This window comes from Capricornis sumatraensis, chromosome 8 (assembly GCF_032405125.1).
Source record: "Capricornis sumatraensis isolate serow.1 chromosome 8, serow.2, whole genome shotgun sequence".
In the NCBI taxonomy this organism is placed as follows: Eukaryota; Metazoa; Chordata; class Mammalia; order Artiodactyla; family Bovidae; genus Capricornis; species Capricornis sumatraensis.
In genome coordinates this window covers 29829600-29844377 of record NC_091076.1, presented here as the reverse complement: position 1 = coordinate 29844377, position 14778 = coordinate 29829600, and positions in this window count along the sequence as shown.

Genomic DNA, 14778 nt, shown 5'->3' with positions numbered 1-14778 from the left:
TGCATATTGTAAAATTAAACATCATAAACTGTTCATTTATTTACTGTTCTGTAGCATTAGTATGAGTTTCTACTTTGATAGCCAAGGGATGTTTAATTCCCTTGTACTTCACTGATGTTATCGTTATGAACATTAATATTAGTTAAAGGAAAATCTGTGTTAGTTATCCTTTTCATTGGGAACCAAGTTGTTGACTTAGAGCATAAACACTTATGTCCAAACTGATGAAAGCTACAAAGAGTGTAAGAAAGCATCAGTCCCAATTTTTCTTTTCTTTCTTTCTTTTTTTTGCTGTACAAAATAAAATTTTATTTGCTCTAACTTTGTTTTTTACTTTACAATATTGTATTGGTTTTGCCCTACATCAACATCAATCTGCCACCGGTATACACTTGTTCCCCATCCTGAAACCCCCTCCCTCCTCCCTCCCCATACCATCCCTCTGGGTCATCTCAGTGCACCAGCCCCGAGTATCCAGTATCATGCATCGAAACTGGACTGGCGATTCACAGCCACTATGGAGAGCAGTGTGGAGATTCCTTGCTGCTGCTAAGTCTCGTCAGTCGTGTCCGACTGTGTGCGACCCCATAGATGGCAGCCAACCAGGCTCCCCCGTCCCTGGGATTCTCCAGGCAAGAACACTGGAGTGGGTTGCCATTTCCTTCAATGCATGAAAGTGAAAAGTGAAAGTGAAGTCCTCAGTCATGTCTGACTCTTCGCGACCTGGTGGACTGCAGCCCACCAGGCTCCTCCGTCCGTGGGATTTTCCAGGCAAGAGTACTGGAGTGGGGTGCCATTGCCTTCTCCAAAACTGGAAATAGAACTGCCTTATGACCTATTTTTCATCTGAAGCAATATCCTACCCCAAATGACAAATAATGAACCAATTTTATTTTCATAAAATAGGTGTATGTCTTGTTAAAATGATATATTAAAGTACATGTCCACTGTACTCTTCTGAAAGTTACCTGAGATTTGAACTTCAGAACTTATAACTTTCTTATCTTTGAGTCATTTTTTATATTCAAAATGAGAAATGGTTCCTGATTTAATACAACAGAATATGGCAATTTGTCACCTAAAAGTTTCAGTAGTTTCCATTTGCTTTGAATGAATGTCCATAAGATAATTTACTAAGATACATGTGATTTTTTAAACATAATACTGAAAATACTGGATTAAAATATCATTCATAATTCATATGATAGAGATAGAGATGTTATACCCTCATTTAAAAGTTATTTTTTGAAAAAATAAAATACTTATATGTGCAGTGGTTGCTAGTTGAGTTCAAATGATTCAACACTGTGAATTATTGTAATATTGTCTTAAATTATTTATTAGACATTTATATAGATATAAACATGCTTTTAACTTAAAATGTTTTCTAAATAGTCACAATTTAATAGTCTCACTGCCAACTGCTTTCTTAAGGTCATGCCTTCTCTATCTCTAATTTAGAAAAGGTATAAAGATATCCTAGCAAATTCCAATTTTCTTTGAAAGTCATAAGTTAAAGGGCAAATGGGCAGCATACTTGTAGGCTTATACAATGTTTATATGTTTTTTACTTGTAAATAAAATAGTCTCTAATGTAGAAAAGATGGATTGAGACAAAAGATCTGTTACTGATAACTAGTTCAGCTCAGTTCAGTCACTCAGTCATGTCCGACTGTTTGCGACCCCATAGACTGCTGCATGCCAGGCTTTCCTGGCCATCACCAACTCCCAGAGCTTACTCAAACTCATGTCCGTCAAGTTGGTGATGCCACCCAACCATCTCATCCTCTGTTGTCCCCTTCTCTTCCCATCTTCAATCTTTCCCAGCATCAGGGTCTTTTTGAATGAGTCAGCTCTTCACATCAGGTGATCAAAGTATTGGAGTTTCAGTGTCAGCATCTGTCCTTCCAATGAATATTCAGGACTGATTTCCTTTAGGATTGACTGGTTGGATCTCTTTGCAGTCCAAGAGACTCTCAAGAGTCTTTTCCAACACCACAGTTTGAAAGCATCAATTCTTTGGCGCACAGCTTTCTTTATAGTCCAACTCTCACATCCATACATGATCACTGGGAAAACCATAGCCTTGACTAGATGGACCTTTGTTGACAAAGTAATGTCTCTGCTTTTCAATATGCTATCTAGGTTGGTCATAAGGGCTTCACTGGTGGTGCAGAGGTTAAAGCGTCTGCCTGCAATGTGGGAGACCTGAGTTCGATCCCTGGGTCGGGAAGATCCCCTGGAGAAGGAAATGGCAACCCACTCCAGTATTCTTGCCTGGAGAATCCCATGGACGGAGGAGCTAAGTGGGCTACAGTCCATGGGTTGCAAAGAATCGGACACGACTGAGCGACTTCACTTTCACAACTTTCCTCCCAAGGAGTAAGCATATTTAATTTCATGGCTGCAATCACCATCTGCAGTGATTTTGGAGCCCCCCAAAATAAAGTCTGACACTGTTTCCATTGTTTCCCCATCTATTTTCCATGAAGTGATGGGACTGGATGCCATGATCATAGTTTTCTGAATATTGAGCTTTAAGCCAGCTTTTTCACTCTCTTCTTTCACTTTCATTAAGAGGCTCTTTAGTTCTTCACTTTCTGCCATAAGGGTGGTGTCATCTGCATATCTGAGGTTATTGATATTTCTCCTGGCAACCTTGAGTCCAGGTATTGCTTCATCCAGCCTGGCATTTCTCATGATATACCCTGCATATATATTAAATAAGCAGATGACAATATATGGCCTTGACATAGTCCTTTCCCAATTTGGAACCAGTCTGTTGTTCCGTTCTAACTGTTGCTTCTTGACCTGCATACAGATTTCTCAGGAGGCAAGTCAGGTGGTCTGTTATTCCCGTCTCTTTGAGAAATCCATTGTGATCCGCACAGTCAAAGGCTTTGGCAGAAGGACTGACAACAAAGGACTAACTTTGACACTCAATCCAGAACTTTAAGAAAAGTTCATCCTTTAGAGTTTTGTAATAACATGAAATATTTTTTAGTTTAATAATACATTAAACACCTAATTTCTTACTTGCTAAATTTATTTACATTATTTCTATAAAAATTTGTTAGAATTTAATAGCTTAAAAATTCAAATCTAATATAAAATCTGATAAAACATTCCCTCCTTTCTTCCATATCTAATATAACCACCTTTTCTCAGTGTTTGAATGCTTGTATGCTGTTTTTTCTCTCTCTTTGTTCCTTTTACTGAGATATTTTATTAAATTACATGTAGATGAAGAAAACGTGTATATGATGCAAAATATATATTGATGTATATATATAATATTGAGTATGTATATTTTCACAAACACATAAACATATATTTATATAGAAAACAGAAATATTCATCCAAATAAAAACTTCATGAATATGTAATTTCAAATCTATTTTTATTTAAGAAGTTTCTGCTTGATTTTCAAGGCAAGATACTTGTTCTCTTTTATAATTTAAAGTAATGGTCATGTATTAGTTAATGCCTATAAAAATTATCTAGAAATATATGCTGGCTTAAATATTGTTGATTTATTTTTTCTAACAATGGAGTGGTTCTTCTTCTGTTAGTGGGTGATTTCCATTTCTAATGTTACCACTTTAAGTGGACTGTAGTTTTGCAGTATTAATCAGTATTACATATGTGAATGAGGAAAGAATAGTATAAATTGGGGTTTTGGCCAGCCAGAGCTGAAAGTGAATTGATCAGTTTCCTCATAACTGTTGGCTAGAGCTCAGTCACATGGCCACACTCTGCTACTAAGGGGATTGTAGATGGAATATGGTGGTGTGCTCAGGAATAAGAAAAAAATAATTTGAGTCTTAGTTGCAGTGAAATAGATATAAGAGATTTCAAGATACCTTAAAGTAACAATACTGTTTAAAAATGCTTCTTAGTGTAATATTTATATTTGGCATAATAGTTTTCTTAAGTATAAGTAGATATCTTTCTAAAACTAAAGATTAAATAACAAAGTTATAGCAATGATGTAGAGGCAGCCATTTGAAAATTAATTGAATGTTGATAAATGGAAAAGAGACTAGCATGAGAAAAGTACCATAGTAAATAAAAAGGGTTAATTAGAAAATAATAGTGTTAGGGAGAAGAATTACTCTAAGGGAAAATTTGCCATTGTTAGAAAAACAAGCAGAAAGTTGGGTTGTGTATATGAAAGGGTTTGAAAACAAACTTACAGTTTACATGCAGTGTAACAACAGCAACAACAAAAGGCAGAGTAACCCTAGATGGTTGTGCTTCTTGCACACCCTGCAGAGACCTTTGGTTGAGGTGCAGATGGGATCTGAAATCCTAATTAGTCTATGCTGACTAACCTTGTGTTCAGGGAAAAGCTTAATCAGCTGGGAGGAAACAGAGGGAGCATTTTCTTCACAAAAATGTCCTTTCTCTCCAGAACCACTAGAAGAGTAGGTTTGGTGAAATTTTTCTAATGCCTCGGCAGTTAGCAGGCACTCTTAAATTTCCTGGGGCTTCCCTGGTGGCTCAGAAGGTAAAGAATCTGCTTGCATTGCAGAAGACCTGAGTTTGGTCCCTGGGTCAGGAAGATCCCCTGGAGAAGGGAATAGCAACCCACTCCAGGATTCTTGCCTAGAGAGTTCTATGGACAGAGGAGCCTGGTGGGCTACTGTCCATGGGGTCGCAAAGAATGGGAGACAACAGTGACTAACTCTTAAATTTTCTAAAAGACCTATACAGGCTAGTGGATACCTTAAGCATGTTGATGTATGGCAAAACCAATACAATATTGTAAAGTAATTAGCCTCCAATTAAAATAAATAAATTTAAATTAAAAAAATAAAAATAAAAACATAAAAAAAGAATGGTGGGGAAGGAAAATAAAAGAAGGGGTCTATAAAATTTGCAAGTGGATGTGGCATCCCAGGGGAAGATCAAGATTTGGATATTTTTGTCATTTGGGCTTAGATTACTGCTCATGTAAAATAAGAGTGGACTAGAATTTTATTTTACCTTTTTAGCACTAAGAAACTATGATTTAAAAATATATCTATATATAAATCTATGTCTGTATCTTTCTATCTATCTATCTATCTATCTATCTATCTATCTATCTATCTATCTATAACATGTGTGTTCATGTTTAGTCACTCAATCGTGTCTGACTCTGTGATTCCATGGACTGTAGCCTGCCAGGCTCCTCTGTCCATGGATTTTCCAGGCAAGAATAGAGGAGTTGGGTTGCCATTCCCTTCTCCAGAGGATCTTCCCATCTCAGAGATCGAACCTGGGTCTCGCACATTGCAGGTGGATTCTCTACCTTCTGAGTCACCAGGGAAGCTCCATATAATATGTGTGTGTAAATATATATGTGTGTGTGTGTGTGTATGCTGTATATATGTATGTATAAGTATATGCTGTATATATATATATGTGTGTGTATATAAATATGTATGTGTGTGCATACATATATATATATATATATATATGCAGGGTAAGATTGAATGCAAAAGGGGAGGGGGCAGCATAGGATGAGATGGTTAGATAGCATCACTGACTCAATGGACATGAATTTGAGCAAACTCCAGTAGATAGTGGAAGACAGAGGAGGCTGGTGTACTGTAGTACATGGAGTCTCAAACAGTTGGACAGGACTTAGCAACTGAATGACAACAGGTATATATATACACACACATACACACACACACACACACACATAGAGATATATATGTACCCCATTATGTCTTTATACAACTTAGAGTCAAATATTTTGCTGTATGTTAATTGTCAAAAGCAAGACATTTATTTAATTGTAGACTCTTATTTTCAAACTTTTGAATCTTATAGTTTATTATCATTAAAGATCAAAATCTGAGAAAAATTTAATTGTTCTGACATAGACATTTATTTTTTAATTTTTTTGAAAGATCACAGGATAGATGTTAGTTATTTAAGCTCACTTGGCTCAAAATTTAATTGGAGAGGTCAAAACTTTATTTTCTCATTTGATTAATTAAAATGATGTGTTAATGCATGAACTAACCCTGTGGCAACCAGACACATTTTTAAGTTTTGATCAAGCAGCCATTAGAAAAGTCTCCTCAGACTTGTTAAAAAACTAATTTATTTTTATCCATTGACTCAGGGAAGAGGAAACCAATAATGCTAGGCCCAATGTCCCAGGAGGTTTAAGAGTTGGTTTCAGAACCCTTCAAAGATTATTTAATACTGTTGTTTATCATATAGCTTATTTTAATGCCACTTTAGCTGCAGAGGAAACATCGGTCCTGAAAGAAGGGATACACGATCATTTATGATAAACTCATAGATTTTAAAATCATGTAAAGAAATTAAATAAATGATGCAGTATTTTACTTTTTTAAAATCTTTCCCAATATTTGATGTTCAGTTGCTAAGTCACATTCCAGCTCTTTGCAGCCCCATGAACTGCAGCATGCCAAGCTTTCTTAACCTTCACCATCTCCTGAAGTTTGCTCAAACTCCTGTCTACTGAGTCGATGATGCCATTCAACTATCTTATCCTCTGACACCCACTTCACCTACTACCATCAATCTTTCTCAGCATCAGTGTCTTTTCCAGTGAATCAGCTCTTCATGCCAGATGGCCAAAGTATTGGAGCTTCAGCTTCAGCATCAGTCCTTCCAAAGAATATTCAGAATTGATTTCCTTTTGGGTTGACTGGTTTGATCTCCTTGCAGTCCAAGGGACTCTCAAGAGTCTTCTCCAACACCATAGTTCAAAAGTATCAGTTCTTCAGTGCTCAGCTTTCTTTACAGTCCAACTCTCACATCCATACATGACTACTGGAAAAAACCATAGCTTTGACTAGATGGACCTTTGTTGGCAAAGTAATGTCTCTGCTTTTTAATATGCTGTCTAGGTTGGTCATAGCTTTTCTTCCAAGGAGAAAGTGCCTTTTAATTTTATGGCTGCAGTCACTGTCTGCAGTGATTTTGGAACCCAAGAAAATAAAATTTTTCACTGTCTCAACTGAGTGATGGGACTGGATGCCATGATCTTCGTTTTTTGAATGTTGAGTTTTAAGCCAGCTTTTTCAGTCTCCTGTTTCATCAAAAGGCTCTTTAATAGCTCTTTGCTTTCTGCCATAAGGATGATATCCTCTGCATATTTCAGGTTATTTATATTTCTCCCAGCAGTCTTTATTCTAGGTATGCTTCATCCCAGCATCTCACATGATGTACTCTGCACACAAGTTAAATGAATGGTGTGACAATATACAGGCTTGCCATACTCCTTTCCCAATTTTGAACCAGTCCATTATTCCATGTCTGGTTCTGACTGTTGCTTCTTGACCCTCAAACAGGTTTCACAGGAGGCAGGTAAGGTGGTCTAGTATTCCCAACTCTTTAAGAATTTTCCACAGTTCATTGTGATCCACACAATCAAAGGCTTTATCATGATCAATGAAGCAGAAGTAGATTTTTTTGGGGGGGATCCCCTTGTTTTTTCTAGGATCCAGTGGATGTTGGCAATTTGACCTCCAGTTCCTCTGCTTTTTCTAAATCTAGTTTGTACATTTGGAAGTTCTCAGTTCATGTACTGTTGAAGCCTAGCTTGAAGGATTTTGAACATTACCTTGCTAGCATATGAAATGAGAGCAATTATCTGGTAATTTGAATATTCTTTAGCATTGCCCTTCTTTGGGATTGGAATGAAAACTGACCTGTTTTTGTCCTGTGGCCATCGCTGAGTTTTCCATATTTGCTAGCATATTGATTGCAGCACTTTAACAGCATCATCTTCTAGGGTTTGAAACAGCTCAGCTGGAATTCAGTCACCTCCACTAATTTTGTTTGTGCTTCCTAAGGCCCACTTGACTTCACACTCCAGGATTTCTGGCTCTAGGTTAGTGACCACATCCTCATGTTTATCCAGATCATTAGGACCTTTTTTTTTTTTTTTTTTTTTTTGGTATTTTTTTTTTTTTTAATTTTAAAATCTTTAATTCTTACATGTGTTCCCAAACATGAACCCCCCTCCCACCTCCCTCCCTATAACATCTCTGTGGGTCAGTTCTTCTGTGTATTCTTACTATGTGTTCTTAATCTCTTCTGCTTCTGTTAGGCACTTGCTGTTTCTGTCCTTTATTGTACCCACCTATGTGTGAAATTTTCCCTTGGTATCTCTAATTTTCTTGAAGAGATCTCTATTCTTTCCCACTCTGTTGTTTTCCTCTACTTTTTTGCACTGTTCACTTAAAAAGGTTTCTTATCTCTCCTTGCTATTTTTTGGAACTCTGCATTCAGTTGGGTATATCTTTCCTTTTTTTCTTTGCCTTTCACTTCTCTTCTTTTTCAGCTATTTGTAAGGCCTCCTCAGATGACCATTTTGCCTTATTGCATTTTTTTTTCCTTTGGGAGACAGTTTAAAAAAAATAAGTAAGACCTATATTCAAGATGAGTGTTCTTTGTAAGATTATTTATTTGATATAAAAGGCAAATGGTGTGAGACAATACAACATATGCAATATAAAAACTGAACATTAGTCATATTTGCAAGAATCGGAAGACAGAATGTGGTTTTGAAAAGTTAAAAATACTGTTTCCCCCACCAGCTTTAGTTTAAATGACATATTCTGCTGACTCTTATTCCCGAAACACAAAAAATTTAAATAGTATATCAATTTATCAAGCTACTTTGAAGTTCACTAATTCCATTAAACTCTCTCCTAGGAGAGGAGTCTTGAATTGTACTCATGTGGGTGGGTTAATGCATTCTCTGACATTTTCATGTAACTCCTGTGTGATGGTTAATTTTATGTGTCAACTTGACTGGGCTAAATGATGCTCACATAGCTTGTAAAACATTATATCTGAGTGTGACCGAGGTAGGAGGACATCCTTATTGACAGATAGGGAATTTGAACCAGATGCCTATATAAAACCTTGTTATTATCTCCAGCCCAAACTCTGTTTAAATTCTTTATGATTATGTATGCAAAACCTAAATTTCTTTTTCCTGTCCACTTCTCTCAAAGGTATTGTTTCTTTGGCTAACAATTGTGAAAGCTGCTTGCTTTGGCTGCTTCTTAGGTCCCATTTCTGTGAGACACAGCATGCACAAATTAAAGTTTATTTACTCCTGTTAATTTGTCTTGTGTCAATTTTATTATTAGTCTAGCCACAAGGACTCAACCACTGTAAGGTAAATTATTAATTCTAGCCAACCATTTGTTAATATGTATATTTTATATGTATGCACATTCTAATTACCACTTTTTAAAACATGAGTTTATGTATTAATAATTTTAAATATGCAAATTTTCCTGTTCTTTCTTGACAGTAATTTTTTTCAAGACTTGACTATTATTTCCCCTAAGGTCTTTACATTAGTCTTTGATACTGAAAGGTACTTTACAAAATACCTTTCACACAAGGTATTAAAGAAAAATATGGGCTTTAACATTAGACAAAGACTTGAATCCTGGCTCTCTCTCTCTCGTTTTTTTTTTGCATCAGACAATGACCTAATGGTCCAAACTCTCTGAGCTTGACTTTTTATCTGTCACAGGAAAATGATGAAACTCATAGACCTGATGTAGTTATTAAATGATATGATAAATTCAGAAAAATAAAGTTTATTACCTTAAGGATGATAAGCCCATAAGTTATTAGCTCTCCTAATTTTCCTCCTCTTTAGTGGAAATTTACTGTATTTTGATTTAGACAAAAAGAGTATTCAGTCACATATCACAGCTATTGATATTTTTTTCAATCTGTCTATTTTCACTATGCCTTTCTTTTTTTTTTACCATTGCTTTCATTGTGATTGAATTAGTGACGTGTAGAACAGCAAAACTCTACCTTTACACCTTACTCGTCTAAAGCTCTATTTCCTACATCATCTATCCACTAGATACTGTCATCAATGAAACTTTGCTAAACATTGTTTTTTATCATTTTCTTCTTTGATCAATGATCCTTAATGGCTCCCTGCGTGCTAATGCTGCCATGCCTAATTATACCACTGCTGACACTTCTGACTTGGTGGTACCTGGTCAATGTTATTTCCAGTAGATCCACAACATATACCATTATCTTGCTTTGTCAAATGTGTTTTTTTTTTTGTTTTTGTTTTTAATTCTCAGATTATTTATTCAAGAATATTTTAATAATTTTACCAGATATTAATAATATAAATTTCACATCATAATCTAAATATAAACTTTAGTGTCAGACCATAAAGGCTTCAAGACAAATTCAAGTGGAAGATACTGAAAATGTTGCAGATTTTGCTATAATATTAATTTCATTTTCTTTCTATTCTCTTCTTTCTGTGCTAATCTCAATCTGAGCGCTCTATATTTTTTCTTTTTATTTTTTTACTGAAGGATAATTGCTTTACAGAATTTGGTTGTTTTTTTATCAAACCTCAACATGAATCAGCCATATGTATACATATAGCCCCTCCTTTTTGAACCTCCCTCTCGTCCCACCCCTCTAGATTGATACAGAGCCCCTCTTTGAGTTTCCTGGGGTATACAGCAAATTCCTGTTGGCTATCTAGTTTACATATGGTAATGTATATTTCCTTGTTACTCTTTCCATACATCTCATCTTCTCCTCCCCTCTCACCATGCCCATAAGTCTATTCTCTATGTCTATTTCTCCATTGTTGACCTGCAAATAAGTTCTTTAGTACCATTTTTCTAGATTCTGTGTATATGCATTAAAATACAATATTTATCTTTCACTTTCTGACTCCCTTCACTGTGTATAATAGGTTCGGGTTCATATACCTCATCAGAACTGACTCAAATGCATTCCTTTTTATGGCTGAGTAATATTTCATTGTGTATATGTACCACCACTTCTTTATCCATTCATCTGTCAATGAACATCTAGGTGGCTTCCATGTTCTAGCTACCATAAATACTGCTGCAATGAATAATGAGATACATGTGGATTTTTCAATTTTGGTTTCCTCAGAGTATATGCCTAGGAGTGGGATTGCTGGGTCATATGGTGGTTTAATTCCTACTTTTTCAAGGAATCTCCATACTGTCTTCCATTGTGGCTGTATCAATTTACATTCCCACCAACAGTGCAAGAGCATTCCCTTTTCTCCAGACCCTCTCCAGCATTTATTGTTTGTAGACTTTTTTGATGAGGGCCATTCTGACCAGTGTGAGGTGATATCTCATTGTAGTTTTGATTTGCATTTCTCTAATAATGAGCAGTGTTGAGCATCTTTTCATGTGTTTGTTAGCCATCTGATGTCTTCCTTGGAGAAATGTCTGTTTAGGTCTTTTCCCCACTTTTTGATTTGGTTTGTTTTTCTGGCCTTGAGTTGTATGAGCTACTTATATGTTTTCGAAATTAATCCTTTGTCAGTTGTTTCAGTTGCTATTTTTTTTTCTCCCATTATGAGAGTTGTCTTTTCACCTTGCTTATAGATTCCTTTGCTGTGCAAAAGCTTTTCAGTTTAATCAGGTCCCACTTGTTTACTTTTGTTTTTATTTCTGTTACTCTAGGAGGTGGGTCATAGAGGATCTTGCTTTGATTTATGTCGTCGAGTGTTCTCCCTGTTTTCCTCTAAGAGTTTTATAGTTTCTGGTCTTACATTTAGGTCTTTAATCTGTTTTGAGTTTATCTTTGTGTATGGTGTTAGGAAGTGTTCTAATTTCATTATTTTACAGGTAGCTGTCCAGTTTTCCCAGGAACACTTATTGAACAGGCTGTCATTGCCCCATTGTATATTCTTGCCTTCTTTGTCAAAAATAAGATACCCATAGGTACATGGATTATTTCTGGACTTTCTATCTTATTCCACTGGTCTATATTTCTGTTTTTGTGCCAGTACCATGTCTTGATGACTGTAGCTTTGTAATATAATCTGAAGTCAGGAAGGTTGATTCCTCCAGCTCCATTCTTCTTTTTCAAGACTGCTTTGGCTATTAGGGGTCTTTTGTGTTTCCATATCAACTGTGAATTTTTTTCTTCTAGTTCTGTGAAAAAACTCATTGGTAATTTGACAGGCATCACATTGAATCTGTAGATAGTATAGTCATTTTCACAATATCGTTTCTTCCTACCCAGGAACATAGAATATCTCTGCATCTGTCTATGGATCTTTGATTTCTTTCATTAGTGTCTTATAATTTTCTGTGTTGTTTTGTCTCCTTAGGTGAGTTTATTCCTAGATATATAATTCTTTTCTTTTATTGATTCCTTAATTTCTCTTTCTGATTTTTAATTGTTAGTATATAGAAATGCAAGTGATTTCTTTGTACTGATTTTGTATCCTGCAACTTTGCTAAATTCACTGATTAGCTCTAGTAATTTTCTGACACTGTCTGTAGGGTTTTCTTTGTACAGTATTATGAAATCTTCTAACAGTGAGAGCTGTACTTATTTTCTAATCTGGATTTCTTTTATCTCTTTTTCTTCGCTGATTGCCATAGCTAGGACTTCCAGAACTATGTTGAATAATAGTGGTGAAAGTGGACACCCTTGTCTTATTCCTGAGCTTAGGGGGAATGCTTTCAGTTTTTCACCATTGAGAATAATGTTTTCTGTAAGCGTATCATATATGGCCTTTACTATGTTGAGGTAGGTTCTTTCTATGACATTTTTTGAAGAGTTTTAATCATAAATGGGTGCTGAATTTTGTCAGAGGCTTTTTCTGCATCTATTGAGATTATCATATGATTTTTATCTTTCAATTTGTTAATATGTTATATCACATTAATTTGCATGTATTGAAGAATCCTTGCATTCCTGGAATAAACCCAACTTGATCACGGTGTATGAGCTTTTTGATGTGTTGCTGAATTCTGTTTGCTAAAATTTTGTTGAGGATTTTTGCATCTATGTTCATCAGTGATATTGGCCTCTAGTCTTCTTTTTTTGTGTTGTGTTTGCCTGGTTTTGGTATCAGGGTGATGGTGGCCTCAGAGAATGAGTTTGGAAGTGGTCCTTCCTCTGCAATTTTTTGAAAGAGTTTTAGAACGATAGGCATTAGCTCTTCTTTAAATGTTTGATAGAACTCTCCTGTGAAGCCACCTGGTCCTGGGCTTTTGTTTCTTGGGAGATTTTTGATCACAGCTTCAATTTCAGTGCTTGTAATTGGGTTGTTCATAATTTCTGTTTCTTCCTGGTTCAGTCTTGAAAGATTGAACTTTTTAAAGAATCTGTCCATTTCTTCCAGGTTATCCATTTGATTGCCATATAGTTGTTCACAATAGTGTCTTATAATCCTTTGTGTTTCTGGATTGTCTGTTGTAACCTCTCCTTTTCATTTCTAATTTTGTTGATTTTATTCTTGTCTTTTTTTCTCAATGACTCTGGTTAAAGGCTTGTCAATTTTATCTTCTCAAAGAACCAGCTTTTAGGTTTATTAATCTTTACTATTGTTTCTTTCATTTATTTCTGCTCAGATATTTATGATTTCTTTCCTTCTACTAATTTTTTTTGTTGTTCTTTTTGCAGTTGTTTTAGGTGTAAAGTTAGGTTGTCTATTCAGTGTTTTTCTTGTTTCTTGAGGTAGGATTATATTGCTATAAACTTCCCTCTTATGAGTTGCATTTGCTGCATCCCATAGGTTTTGAGTTGTCATGTTTTCATTGACATTTGTTTCTAGAAGTTTTTTATTTCCCCTTTGGTTTCTTCAGTAACCTGTTGGTTGTTTAGAAACATGTTGTTTAATCTCCATGTGTTTGTGTTTCTTACAGTTTTCTTTTCCTTGTAATTGATATTTAGTTTCATAGCACTGTGGTCAGAAAAGATGCTTGATACGATTTCAGATTTACTGAGGTTTGATTTGTGACCCAAGATGTCGTCTGTCCTGTAGAATGTTCCATGTGCACTTGAGAAGAAGGTGTATTCTTCTGCATTTTGATTCAATGTCCTGAGGATATCAATGAGATCCATCTCATTTAATGTATCATTTAAGACTTATGTTTCCTTATTTTTTGTTTTGATGATCTGTCTATTGGTGTGAGTGGGTTGTTAAAGTCTCCTACTATTATTGTGTTACTGTCAATTTCTCCTTTTATGTCTGTTAGTGTTTGTCTTATGTATTGAGCTGCTCCTATGCTGGGTGCATAGATATTTACAATCGTTATGTCTTCCTCTTGGATTGATCCCTTGATCATTATGTAGTGTCCTTCCTTATCTCTTGTAATCTTCTTTATTTTAAGGTCTATTTTGTCTGATATGAGGATTGCTACTCCAGCTTTCTTTTGCTTCCCATTTGTTTGGAATGTATTTTTCCATCCTCTCACTTTCAGTCTATATGTGTCTTTAGGTCAGAAGTGGGTTTCTTGTAGACAGCATATATATGGGTCTTGTTTTTGTATCCATTCAGCCAGTCTGTGTCTTTTGACTGGATCATTCAATCCACTTACATTTAAAGTAATTATTGATATATATGTTCCTATTGCCATGTTCTTAATTGTTTGGGGTTGATTTTATAGATCTTTTTTCTTCTCTTGTATTTCTTGACTATATAAATCTCTTTAACATTTGTTGTAAAGCTAGTTTGGTGTTGTAAAGCTGAATTGTCTTAACTTTTGCTTGTCTGAAAAGCTTTTTATGTCTCCATCAATTTTGAATGAGATTCTTGCTAAGTACAACAATCTTGCTTGTACATTTTTTCTTTCAGTACTTTAAATATATCCTGTCAATATAGGCCTGCAGAGTTTCTGCTGAAAGAAAATTTCAACTATAATCTCTTCAAAAATTTTCTCAAACCCTTTCTTTTACTCGTCTTCTTCTGGGACCCCTATAATTTGAATGTTGGTGCGTTTGCTGTTGTCC